We start from the raw sequence: 13,842 nt of genomic DNA on the forward strand, positions 1-13,842 counted from the left end.
CAGCATAGTACATTATTCTACTTTGTGTATTAAATCCTGTGTCTTATTATTTGTTGTCAGTGTTAGGAGTAAACAGGTTAAGATTTTATGTCATTATACAATGAGCATTTATCTCTTTAAACAGATTTTTATATACTGGCATACTAAAATGGCTGCACTGTACCATGTGGACAGTCTTCATAAAATTTTTTGAAAAAACAATAGCTTTCACATTCAAAAAATACTTTCCCAAGCTATTTAAGATCAGCAATCAAAGCTTCTTCCATTTAAATAAATTCCCTCAAAATGTCATAAATAGCATTAACCAATTACTCACTTTATTCATAAATAATTAATGACTAAGTTAATGTCTTAAGTTTCAACTTACTTAAAATAGGTCTCACATTATAGGATTCCTTCAAACCATATTTCATTCTAGCATTTAGCTACATAATCCAATTAAGCTCATTAATTACAGTACACATCCTGATATCACCATTCCTTAAATTGTCCCTTGTAACTTGCAGCATCATAAATCTAAAATAATTTGAGTCATCACTTTCAGTAATATGTTTTGCTAGAGCAGTGTGATTATTACATTTCTTTATATCATATAAATGCTGATAAATCCTATCTGTAAAACATCTGTTTGTTTTGCCTGCATAAAATTTAGAACTCATCATGCAACTCACTATATAGACAAAGTGTTCAGTATTAAGTCAGCATAATCAAATATTCTATATTTCTCCTGTGTTACTGAATGCACATAAAAACTAGCTTTAAAAGATTCTTACAATAATTGCACCGATTACAAGGAACTGTACCAGTTTTATTACTGCATATCTCAAGGCCATGCATATTATAACATAATGTCCTTTAAGATTCAGCTTATTCTTAAATATAAACCTGGATGCTCTGCAACTTTACATTTTATCTCAAGATTAACTGTTAGAATTTGCCAGTTATGCATCACTATATTACAAAATATATTAACATCTCTAGCATATGTTAAAGAGACTTGGTGGAAATGTCTCAGCATTTGAATTCTCACAAACTTCACTTTGTGTCTCAAAAAATGGGCATGCTCTATCCATCCTATCATTTATAGTCTGCTATAAGTTTAAATTGGCCTCATGCTCAGAATATCCTTTCTCTAAAACCCGTTTTAATTTAATTAGTTCACTTTTCAAAACTGCATCATCACTTGTAATTCTGCCTGTCCTCATCATCTGCTCTTTTACAATATTACTGTATATTTATTTAAGATGGATACATCTTTTAGATAAAATTCTTTCCACATCTTTCTTTGAACACTCATGTTTGTCATTCCATAAAGACCCATTAAAATAGTGACATCCAAAAAAATCAATCAATCTTGTCACTAGAAAAAAACAACAAAAATTCCAAATATGTAGTTGTACTTAAATATTGAATAAAAGCTTTCAATGAATCGGTGGTATCATTCCATACAAAAATATGTCATCCACAAAGCTGTAGTAACATACAATATGTTGCATATGTAAGTGTCCATTTAAACCCTATTTATGTTCCTACTCCACCAATAACACATTTGTGTAGCTGTTACCACATGCAGTGCCCACTGCTAACCCTGTTTCCTGAAAATAGAACTGTTTTTCAAACAAAAATATTAATCTCCCAAAACAATTCCATCAATAAACAGATTAACTGAATCTCATTATTGGGACTTCCAAGATGGCTGCACACTGAGTAACAGCTTAATTTTAGCTTTCCCAGTGTAAAAACAGAAACTTAGAAAAGAGAGTCAGTTAATTCATGTTTGGGGGAGGTAAATTTCAGTTACTGACCAGTAAGTGCACTGCCTGGATGATGCCAAAGAAGAAATTTAGAGAACCTGAAAGAAAGTCAACCACAAAAGGTGATGAATATACACTGGCTATGATGAATCCTGGAGCTGTATAGCAAAAAGCAGTTCAAGCTCCAGCTTTGGTGCAAGACATGAGTCCAGTGATATAAATGAAACAATGAGTGAAATGTGCTTATAACTGATTAAAATAAACAAAACACTGAAAGAGTACATAAACACGAATAACAAAAGTCTGGAAATAATGGAAGATATTCAGATGAGCTGCTAAAACTGCAAAAAGTCAAATGCCAAAATGAAGAAAAGGCTGGCTGGGTATGAGACTGCCTAAGGAAGAAATGTTTGAAAAAATTGTAGACTAGAGGACACAGCATGTAGGGAAAACCTGAGATTAGTGATAGGATGGATAGAGCATGCTGAGATAAAATGTAAAGTTTAGCATCCAGGTTTATACTTAAAAATAAGATGAATCTTAAGAGGGCATTATGTTATAATATGCATGGCCTTGAGTTATGTAGTAATAAAGCTGGTACATTTCCTTGCAATCAGTGCAATTATTGTAGGAATCTTTTAAAGCAAGATTTTTATGTGCATCCAGTAACACATGAGAAATACAGAATATTTGACTATACTGACTGTAAAGCTGACCAGTTAGTCTATACAGCAAGTTGCACAATGTGTTCTAAGTTTTATGCAGGCAAAACAGATGTTTTAGAGATAGCATTTATCAGCATTTATATTATATAAGGAATCATAAAAATTAGAATGCTCTAGCAAAATATATTACTGAAACTGATGAATTACATTATTTTATATTTATGATATTGCAAGTTACAAGGGACAGTTTCAGAGGCGGTTATATTTGAATGTGTTCTGAAATTAATGACTGTAATGGGATTAAAAAGCTAAATGCTCCAATGGAATATGGTTTCAATGAATGCTATAGACTGAGACCTGTTTTAAGAGGAACCTCAGACATTCACTTAGTGACTAATTATTTATGAATGAAGTAATGTAATTGGTTAATACATTAGGCGTATGAGGGGATGTTATTGAAATGGAATACGCTTTGATTGTTGCATTTAATTTGCTTGAAAAAGCATTGTTTGAATATAAATCCTCTTGTTTTTTCAATAAAGTTTTTTTATGTAAACTGTCCACACAGTACCATGTGTGAAGATTGGGGAAAGCTGGGTGAAGGCTGCCAGCCTAGTCAAATAGAATTTGATACATAATTCTATCATTTGTATATATAAATGTCAAATACAGGCTTGTGTCCTTAAATGAAAGAAAACACTGTAAAATGTGAACTTCAGGATTGTTGCAACATTGCCATCTGCTGTAAGGAAAACTAAGCCAAACATTTGTGTATTTGTTATCCTTTCCTCTTATATGAGACGCCCTCCCTGGTGTTAGTGGTGTGGATTGATGCTCCTTGATTGCTGGGCCAGGGCATGGTCATCACATTTCTGGTGGCAGTGTTTGGGATAAGATATCCTCACATTTCTGGTTGCAGTGGTTGGGATAAGATATCCTCACTTGTGGGTTGCAGTGGTGTGGGTAGAGTGAATCTTGTAGCTTATGTACAGTGATCTCTGAAGGTGTTTTGTACTCTAAATCAGCCACACAGTGTATACTCAAGAGTTCAGATCTCAATTGTTTTATTTCTTTTGTTAGCTTAGTTAGTCAGGGTGAGCAGGCAGCATGTCAGCAGAGGAGTATGGAAAGCTGACAAGGAGCCAGCTGGTGGAGATCTGCCAGGCTAGGGGACTGGTGCATGGAAACCTGACTAAGGCAGACCTGATTGCAGCTTTGGTTACAGCTGCATCAGAAAATAGCATCCAGGAGGGCAATTAGACTGGCAGTGGAGATACAATATCCTCAGAGAATGGACAGCTCAACCTTTCTGCTGTGGACTTAAAAATCCATCTGGAGCTAAAGAGACTTGAGTTGGAGGCCAGGTGTTTGGAGATAGAAGCCAAAGAAAAGGAGCGTCAGAGGAAGCATGAGAGGGAAATGCTGACTCTTCACCAGAGTCATGGAGGTAATGGGGAAGGGAGTAACTGTACCCCAGAAGCACAAAAGGTCAGTAAATTTCTGCTGCAATATAAAGAGGGGGATATATTTGATAGTTTCATTCATATGTTTGAAAGGGTATACAAACAGTATAGTGTTGACCAAAGGCTCTGAATTTTGTGAGCATAGACGCAAGGCAGATGGAAATGTATGTGAATATTCACTTATTTTCATAGCTGGGTGAGTGGATGTCAGGTCACCACTTTTGAAGGGCTGGCAGACCTTTTGATGATGGAAAAAGCCTTTAGCACTTTGCCTGAGGACATGAGGATCTGGTTAGCTGAAATAGACAATGTGCTACTACCGATCAGTTGTGGAAGAAAGTAGACCTATACCTGGCCAGCAGGGCAGCCCTGCACAGGAACGGGACCCGCAGTACTGCTCATGGGTCTAAAGGAACCCATGGTGGGCAGCACAGACTGCCCAAACAGTATCTGCCAGTAGCAAGGGAAGCCACTAGTACAGATACACGTCCAGGAGCTAAGTTTTAATGTTTTGAATGTAACCAGTGGGGCCATGTGGCATACAGATGTCCATGGAGGCAAGGTGGGGAACCAAAGGTGAGGGAGCCAGTAAGTGGGAAAGACAAAATGCCAATAGTTGGTTGTCCTAAGGCAACAGGGGTATAGAACTACCATCCTGCAAATGTCCTGAGAGGGAAGGATTCAGATGAGGCAGTACCATGTACTTATGCAGTTATACGCAGTGAGGCTAGGAGACAAGCATGTGGGACTGGCAGCCTGGGGGAGACCCAGACAGACTGCATATTTGCAGCCAGGACTGCTGAGGTGGTTACTTCAGAGAGGGAGCTACTCTGAAGCAGTGAGACTGAAGGTGAGCCACAGCTGATTGTGGGTACTGATGTTCCCTTGGACAGGGTAACTGCAAAGGTAGAGGTGAGTAGTAGTACCCAGGCTGACAGTGAGGCACCACTATCTGAGGATGCCAGACTTCCTGTGGAAGGGGAGCTGGGAAGGGTTACAAGGAGAGAGTTGAGACAGGTTCAGCTTTCAGACCTTACATTGCAAGGCCTGAGGTAGGTTGCTAGGGAGGCACCTGATTCTCATGGGAAGGGGGAATCTGTATACTGGGACAAAGGGTTACTATACAGAGAGTGGACCTCTGAGGGAGGGCTAGAAAGTGAGAGAGCACAGCAGTTGGTAGTGTGTAGGGCCTACCATCTGGCGCTTCTAGCCATAGCCCAAGATATTCCCTTTGCAGGTCATATGGGCATAAAATGTACAAAGAGGTGTATTATGCAAAAATTCTATTGGCCTAGAATTTCCAGAGATGTGCCAGGGTACTGCAAGACCTGTGAGCAGTGCCAAAGGGTAGGCAAGGCAGGAGACAAGGAAAGAGCTCCTTTGATGCATTTGCCTATGATTGAGGAGCCATTTCAAAGGGTAGCTATGGATATTGTGTGTCCTCTGAGTACCCCACATTCCACAGGGAAAAAGTATATCCTAGTGGTCATGGATTATGCTACATGATACCCTGAGGCAGTGGCTTTGTCCTCCATTGAGGCAGAGAAGGTGGCAAATGCTTTGTTAGAGATTTTTAGCAGGGTGGGTTTCCCAAAAGAAATACTGACTGACCAAGTTGCCAATTTCATGTCAGACCTGCTGTCTTTTCTGTGGATGTCCTGTGGGGTGAAGCACATGAAGACCACCCCCTACCATCCCCAGACTAATGGTCTTGTTGAGAGGTTAAACTCTACAATAAAGTCCATGCTATGGGCATTTGCAGATCAGTTTAAGAGGGAGTGGAACAAATATTTGCCCCATCTGTTGTTTGCTCACAGAGAGGTTCCCCAGGAATCCACATGTTTTTCACACTTTGAGTTGCTGTATGGGCATAGGGTGAGGGGACCTCTGGATTTAGTTCGAGATGAGTGGGAAGGTGAGTGTGAGTCTCACAAGGAGTTTGTTGTGGCATATGTCCTAAACCTCAGGACAAGGCTCAGGGAACTCATGGGCAGAAGCCCAACAACAAAAGAAGGTGTGGTATGACAGGAATGCTTGAGCTAGAGAATCTGCTGTAGGGCAGTAGGTAATGGTTGTCATTCCTGTCAGACACAACAAGCTGCAAGCAGCTTGGGAGGGACCCTGCAAGGTGGTAAGAAAGGTAAGTGATGTTAACTACATGGTGGAAGTGCTAGGCAGATGGCAGGGGCACAAATTGTACCATGTTAACATGATGAAACCTTACCATGATAGGGAGGCCCTTGTGCTGAGCATTTGCAGTGGATTGCAGGAGGAGTCTGAGAGAGATCTGAGGACTGATCTCAGTGAGGCACGAGATGACACATCGGTGGAAGAGGTGCCAATATCCCAGCAGCTATCTCCTACCCAGGTTTGAGAAATCCGAGCAGTGTTGCAGGAATTTGGGGACATATTCACTGGGAAACCAGAGAGCACTGACCTGGTACAGCACCAGATGGATACAGGACCCCAAAAGCCTATTAGGCAGACCCCTTATATTGTGCCTGAGAGAGTCAGACAGACTCTGAGGGAGGAGGTACAGGAGATGTTGGAACTAGGGGTGATTCAAGAGTCCAACAGTCCCTGGGCCTTGCCAGTGGTGTTGGTGCCAAAGAAGGATGGCAGCACCAGGTTCTGTGTGGATTACAGGAAATTAAATAGTCACACAGAGTCAGATGCTTACCCCATGCCTTGGACAGATGAGACCCTATAGCAGCTGGGTGGGGCTAAGTATCTTACAACCATTGATCTTGCCAAGGGTTACTGGCAGGTGCCCTTGACTCCCAGTGCTAGAGAGAAGTCAGCCTTTGTGACTCCTTTTGGCTTGTATGAGTTCACAAAGATGCCCTTTGAGATGAAGAATGCCCCAGCGACTTTCCAGAGGCTGGTAGATCATATCCTAGCAGGAGCAGGAGGGTTTTCCCTTGGTTACCTAGATAATATTGCCACCTACAGCCATTCCTGGCCAGAACACCTTCAGCATGTCAGGGAGGTGCTGGGCAGACTACAGAGGGCAGGGTTGACCATTATGCCAAGCAAATATCAGGAGGGTATGACAGATGTCTCCTATCTAGGACATAAAGTGGGGCATGGTAAGAAAAGGCCAGAACCTGCCAAAGTGGAAGCTATTCAGGCATGCTCTGAACCTGTTAACAAAAAGCAGGTGAGGTCATTCTTAGGGACAGCAGGGTACAAGAGAAAGTTTGTCCCTAGTTATAGTACCATAGCTGCTCTCCTCACATACCTGACAAGGAAGAACAGGCCAGAAAAGGTAGTGTGGACCCCAGCATGTGATCAGGCATTTCAGAAGCTTGAAGAAGCTTTGGGAGGACTCCCTGTGTTAGCCAGTCCAGATTACAGCAAATAATTTATTGTGCAAGTGGATGCTTCAAACCATGGGGTGGAGGCTCCAACCCAGGGAATAATGTTATGCAGCTGTAGAAAGAGAATGTCTAGCCATAGTGTGGTCTTTGCAGAAACTTCAGCCTTATCTATATGGAAGAAAATTCACTGTAATGACAGATCACAACCCTTTAACATGGTTAAACAGAGACAGTCAGCAAAATGCCAAGTTGCTAAGATGGAGCCTGGGTTTGCAAGCATATATGTCAGTGCAGCACCACAGTGGTTATAACAATGCTAATGCAGATGGGCTCTCAAGACAGGGAATGGGGTGAGGTACCCTCAGATAGACCTAACCATCTCAAGCAGAGTTTCTCAACGGTCACTTGAATAACTAGCTTGAGTTCTCCAGGGGAGAAGAGATGTGAAGATTGGGGAAAGATGGGCAAAGGCTGCCAGCCTAGCCAAATAGAATTTGATACATGAATTATCATTTGTATATATAAATGTAAAATACAGGCTTGTGTTCTTAAATGAAAGAAAACACTGTAAAATGTGAACTTCAGGATTGTTGCAACATTGCCATCTGCTGTAAGGAAAATTAAGCCAAGCATTTCAAATGTTCTTTGAAGTTAAAATTATCTAAATAGTGGTGCTGAAGTGGCTGGCTGAATACATTCTTTCTATTGTCTTAACGTAAGGAATAATTGCTGGAGTGTACATGTGAAATGTCTTTGTTGTAGTTTCCTGAGCAGGTGTTAGATTGCTAAATAATGTAGCCTTTTTGCCTGGGAACTCCAGACTAAGTGTCAAAATGATGTAATGTGTATACTGGGAAACCTAAGTGTCAAAACAATGTAATTTGGGAGGGCCTAGCAAAGATGTTAGTGAGTTTAAAAACTATTGTTCAGAGAGAGACTGTGTGCATTTTGATCTTGATATCCCACTTATCAGCACTCTGTCTGTTGTCTTATGTTAGTGTCTTAGAAGTATGCTTTCTTGTAATAATAGCTAGGAACTTAGAAGAAGGTTAGACAAGTGTTTTTCTGTTATACCAGAACTTTCCTACTGTATTGTTTTAAGTTTCTGTGTGATCTCTGAACTCTTAGTTATCACTGTGGTGTAGTAGTATTGTCTTGTGTTTTAATTATTTATTATTAAATATTTTAAAAACATTTTACCTGTGGGTTTGTTTAGAGATAAGTAAGCTCTAGAGTACATTGCATATTTTTAGAGTTTATTGTAATAAGCCACTATAATAAGCCTTAGACTGAATAGTCACATTACCAATTGGATAATAATATTGCACAGTAATAATTGGACACCCTTTTAAGGGTCTTCGGGTAGCCAATAAGTATTAGCTGCTGGTGGCAGAAATTACTACCGTATAGTCTGGGTAAAGGAGCACAGCTGGAGAATCTGTGTCAGCCTTTCCCAGGAGTGTCTGTGAAGTTGTATAAATATTTATCTCAAAGTGTGTGTGTGTGGTGTGTCGGCTACCTGGGCAGGGACACGAAGCACTGGTGGGACAGAGAGAGTACTGGAGGTTAGGTTGCCAGCTAGGCTGAGATCTGGACCCTATAGCTGTGCCAGTGGGGAGTCTTATTGGGGACCTGTTGAGCAAGGGAACAACCATCCCCAGAATGACTGTGATTTCTGTGTGTACTTAAGGGAAATTGTACTTTACTGTGGGTATTTGTTATCCTTTCCTCTTATATGAGATGCCCTCCCTGGTGTTAGTGGTAAGGTTTGAGGATCCTTGATTGCTGGGCCAGGGCACGGTTGTCACACCATGCACCAATTTTGGTATGCTAATATAATTACATCATTTTAGTGCTGCTGGTTTTACTCTAGAGTGCACATTATGATCAATTTCTTTCTAGTTTCTATACTGCTTTTAAGAGTCAGGCTGAGAGAGGCCATTTTCAAATATGAAGCATGACTGAATATGTAACTGAATATATTTAAAGAGAACAATTTAGTGTGAAAGACTGCAGATGATTAAAGACTCATGATGGCGAAGGACAAAGGATTTGTTTTCTAGAAATATGTAGAGCGCAATGGAAATGAAATAAACATTCCGCCTGTTACAGACATGTGACAAGGAAGGCTAAGAAGGAGCCAGCACATCATAATACCATTTTGTTTTGGCAAGAGAGCTAGCACCTGACAAGTGCACGGGCAATCCGTTCAGATAAGAAGTACACATCTCATTGTATATTTTAGATAATAAAGTAGGCTGAGTGTGGCTTGCTTTACAAATGCATCACAATCTTCCTTTTGGACGAGATTGTGTCATCCTGCCTCCTATAACTGCTATTTATATAGTATGGAAAATGACTTATGTGCTAATAAAGTTACACTTCTGAAAATATCACACCTAATCTGTGATTTCTTTTAGTTGCTGGTTGTCCTAAGGAAGGTTAGTAGTGGACAGGAAGTAGGTGGTGCGTACATATAAAACTACTGTGGTGTGCACAGCAAAGTGTGGTAACAAAATAACAAAGAAAGTAAAAAATCCACACAACACGAGCAGTCCGTAACCTCAATGAAAACGGTAGCAAAGAGCAATCTTAACTTCAGATGACTTACACCAAGTAAGGAATTTTCATATTCATTAATAACAAATCACTCACATACTTTTAAAAATTAAAAGGGCCACTAATGCTGTCCGTGACATTTCAGCTAGTCTTGCTTACATATTTCTAGATACTACACGAAGTTATTAACTGTCACGCTGTCTGACAGGATTCTGTAAGAATGAAGTGAAAATATGCAGTGACATGGCAATCAGTTTGCCAGGAACCTCAGAATACATTAACTGTTAAGCTACATAACAGGATTCAGGTAAGTGAACATTGGCAGTGGCATAAACATAATTTACAACAGCAGAACTGTTGCAACTGTTTTACCAGCACACAAATAAAGTCTTTGAGCTGTACAGAAGTTAAGTTTATGACTACTTAAACAGCTTTCACAGGAACTGACCAAAGTGGAACATATTGTAAATAAAATAGTGTACTTCTAATTTCTAGCTTAGCAAGAAAAAGAAGCAACCAGATAAATATGAACTGTGCCTGTGAGGTCTGAAACATATATACAGACACACATACATACAGACGTGCTAATAATTTGTCAGAACTTCACATGAGCTAGCTAATATTACCTGATGCAACATATAAAAGTCCATGCCTTATTTTTTGGTAAGTTTAAAATTTCATTCCTTGGCTACAGGAAAGTTTCATGAAGGAAAGAGATCAGAGAAAGATGTAAAATGTGATCAGGACTCAATCTAGCATTTATGTATTTAAAGAGTGTGCTACAAACAAAAAAGAGGAATATATAACTACTGTCAGCTATTGATGACTGAATCTTCAAAGAATTGTAACATATGTTTATTTTCTTGGAAAAGGAAGATGCCTGTGGAGAAAAATTATATTTCTGCTGAAATTTTTAATGCATTATTATGTATTGTAATATTTGTCATGGTTTCTTAGCTTGATTTAAGTTCAGTTAACAAGAGGAATTATATAGCTGCAAGTTACATTTTTTTCTCAGTGCACTGATGGGCTTATCCAGTATCAGGAGGACAGCCTTACTTTTATAGTACCATGATGTGAACAGCTAAAGTACTAAAAGACATGGGTTAAACACCATCACTAACACAAAACATGGCTTCTGGTTGTTTGCTTCTGACACCTTCATTTTTGCACAAGGTGATAACCAATATGCTTTGGTTTTATTTTTGTTTCCCCTCCCCACAGCTGACCATCAGTTCCCACCAGCTCCTCTTCTCATTTACTGGGTGGGTCCAGACTCACCTCAGTCCCTTTGGCTAAACCCAACCCACATATGGGGCTAAGGACGAGATTAAGAATGCTGGTGCAGCATCACCCTGCTACCAAGCAGTGTGACTTAACCCCCAAACTGCTACCAGGCAGTGTGACTTAACCCACAAACTGCTACCAGGCAGTGTGATGTAACCCCCCAAAACTGCTACCAGGCAGTGTGACTTAACCCACCAACTGCTACCAGGCAGTGTGACCTAACCCCCCAACTGCTACCAGGCAGCGTGACGTAACCCCCCCAACTGCTACCAAGCAGTGTGATCTAACCCCCCAAAACTGCTACCAGGCAGTGTGAGCTAACCCCCCAACTGCTACCAAGCAGTGTGACTTAACCCCTCAAAACTGCTACCAGGCAGTGTGACCTAACCCCACAACTGCTACCAGGCAGTGTGACTTAACCCACAAACTGCTACCAGGCAGTGTGATGTAACTCCCCAAACTGTTACCAGGCAGTGTGACTTAACCCCTTAACTGCTACCAGGCAGTGTGACTTAACCTATCAACTGCTACCAGGCAGTGTGACTTAACCCACAAACTGCTACCAGGCAGTGTGACGTAACCCCCCAAACTGTTACCAGGCAGTGTGACTTAACCCCTTAACTGCTACCAGGCAGTGTGACTTAACCCCAAACTGCTACCAGACAGTGTGACTTAAGCCTCCAAACTACTACCAGGCAGTGTGACTTAAGCAACCCAAAATGCTACCAGTCAGTGTGACTTAACCCCCCAACTGCTACCAGGCAGTGTGACTTAACCCCCCAACTGCTACCAGGCAGTGTGACTTAACCCACAAACTGCTACCAGGCAGTGTGACTTAACCTATCAACTGCTACCAGGCAGTGTGACTTAACCCACAAACTGCTACCAGGCAGTGTGACGTAACCCCCCAAACTGCTACCAGGCAGTGTGACTTAACCTATCAACTGCTACCAGGCAGTGTGACTTATCCCACAAACTGCTACCAGGCAGTGTGACTTAACTCACAAACCGCTACCAGGCAGTGTGACTTAACCCCCCAAAACTGTTACCAAGCAGTGTGACTTAAGCTTCCAAACTTCTACCAGGCAGTGTGACATAAGCCCCCCAAAATTCTACCAGGCAGTGTGAATTAACCCCAAACTGCATCCAGGCAGTGAGACTTAACCCCACAAAACTGCTACCAGGCAGTGTGACTTAACCCCCAAACTGATACCAGGTGGTGTGACTTACCCCCCAAAACTGCTACCAGGCAGTGGGACTTAAGGCCAAAACTGTTACCAGGCAGTATAACCTAACCTCACAAAACTGCTACCTGCTGTGTGATGTAATCCCTCAAAATGCTACCAGGTAGTTTGACAACCCCCAAATTGATACCAGGCAGTGTGACCTAACCTCCCAAACTGTTACCTGGCAGTGTGACTTAACCCCAAACTGCTATCAGGCAGTGTGACTTAACCCCCAAACTGCTACCATGCAGTTTGACTTACCCCCAAAACTGCTACCAGGCAGTGTGATGAAATCCCTCAAAATGCTACCAGGTAGTTTGACAGCCCCCAAACTGCTACCAGGCAGTGTGACTTAAACCCCCCCAAAACTGTTATCAGGCAGTGTGACAAAACCCCCAAAACTGCTACCAGGCACTGTGACTTAACCCCAAAACTGCTACCAGGCAGTGTGACATACCCCCCAAAACTGCTACCAGGCAGTGGGACTTAAGGCCAAAACTGTTACCAGGCAGTATAACCTAACCTCACAAAACTGCTACCAGGCAGTGTGACTTAACCCCGCACCCCCAAACTGCTACCAGGCAGTGTGATGTAACCCCTCAAATTGCTACCAGGTAGTTTGACAACCCCAAACTGCTATCAGGCAGTGTGACTTAATCCCCCAAAGCTGCTACCAGGCAGTGTGACTTAACCCCCATACTACTACCAGGCAGTGTGACTTAAACCCCCCTAAACTGCTACCAGGCCGTCTGACTTAAACCTCCCAAATGGCTACCAGGCAGTGTGACCTAACCCCCCAAAACTGCTATCAGGCAGTGTGATGTAACCCCCAAAATGCTGCTAGGTAGTTTGATAACTCCCAAGCTGCTGCCAGACAGTCTGACTTAACCCCCCAAACTGCTACCAGGCAGTGTGACTTAACCCCCAAACTGCTACCAAGCAGTGTGACTTAACTCCCCCAAAACTGCTGCCAGGCAGTGTGATGTAACCTCCCAAAACTGCTACCAGACAGTGTGACTTAACCCCCAAATTGCTACCAGGCAGTGTGACTTAAACCCCCCCAAACTGCTACCAGGCAGTGTGACTTAAACCTCCTAAACTGCTACCAGGCAGTGTGACCTAACCCCCCAAAACTGCTACCAGGCAGTGTGATGTAACCCCTCAAAATGCTATCAGATAGTTTGACAACCCCCAAACTGCTACCAGGCAGTGTGACTTACACCCCCCAAACTGCTAGCAGGCAGTGTTAATTAACCCCCAAACTGCTGTCAGGCAGTGTGACATAACCCCAAAGACTGCTACCAGGCAGTGTGACTTAACCACAAAACCGCTACCAGGCAGTGTGACTTAACCCCCCCAACTGCTACCAGGCAGTGTGACTTAATCTCAGACCCCCAAACTACTACCAGGCAGTGTGATATAACCCCCACAATGCTACCAGGTAGTTTGACAACTCCCAAACTGCTACCAGGCAGTGTGACTTAACCCCCCAAAACTGCTACCAGGCATTGTGACTTAACCCCCAAACTGCTACCTGGCACTGTGACTTAACCCCACCCACAAACTGC

The sequence above is a fragment of the Protopterus annectens genome, chromosome 6.part0 (genome assembly GCF_019279795.1).
Source record: "Protopterus annectens isolate FY-2018-M chromosome 6.part0, PAN1.0, whole genome shotgun sequence".
Lineage (NCBI taxonomy): Eukaryota > Metazoa > Chordata > Ceratodontiformes > Protopteridae > Protopterus > Protopterus annectens.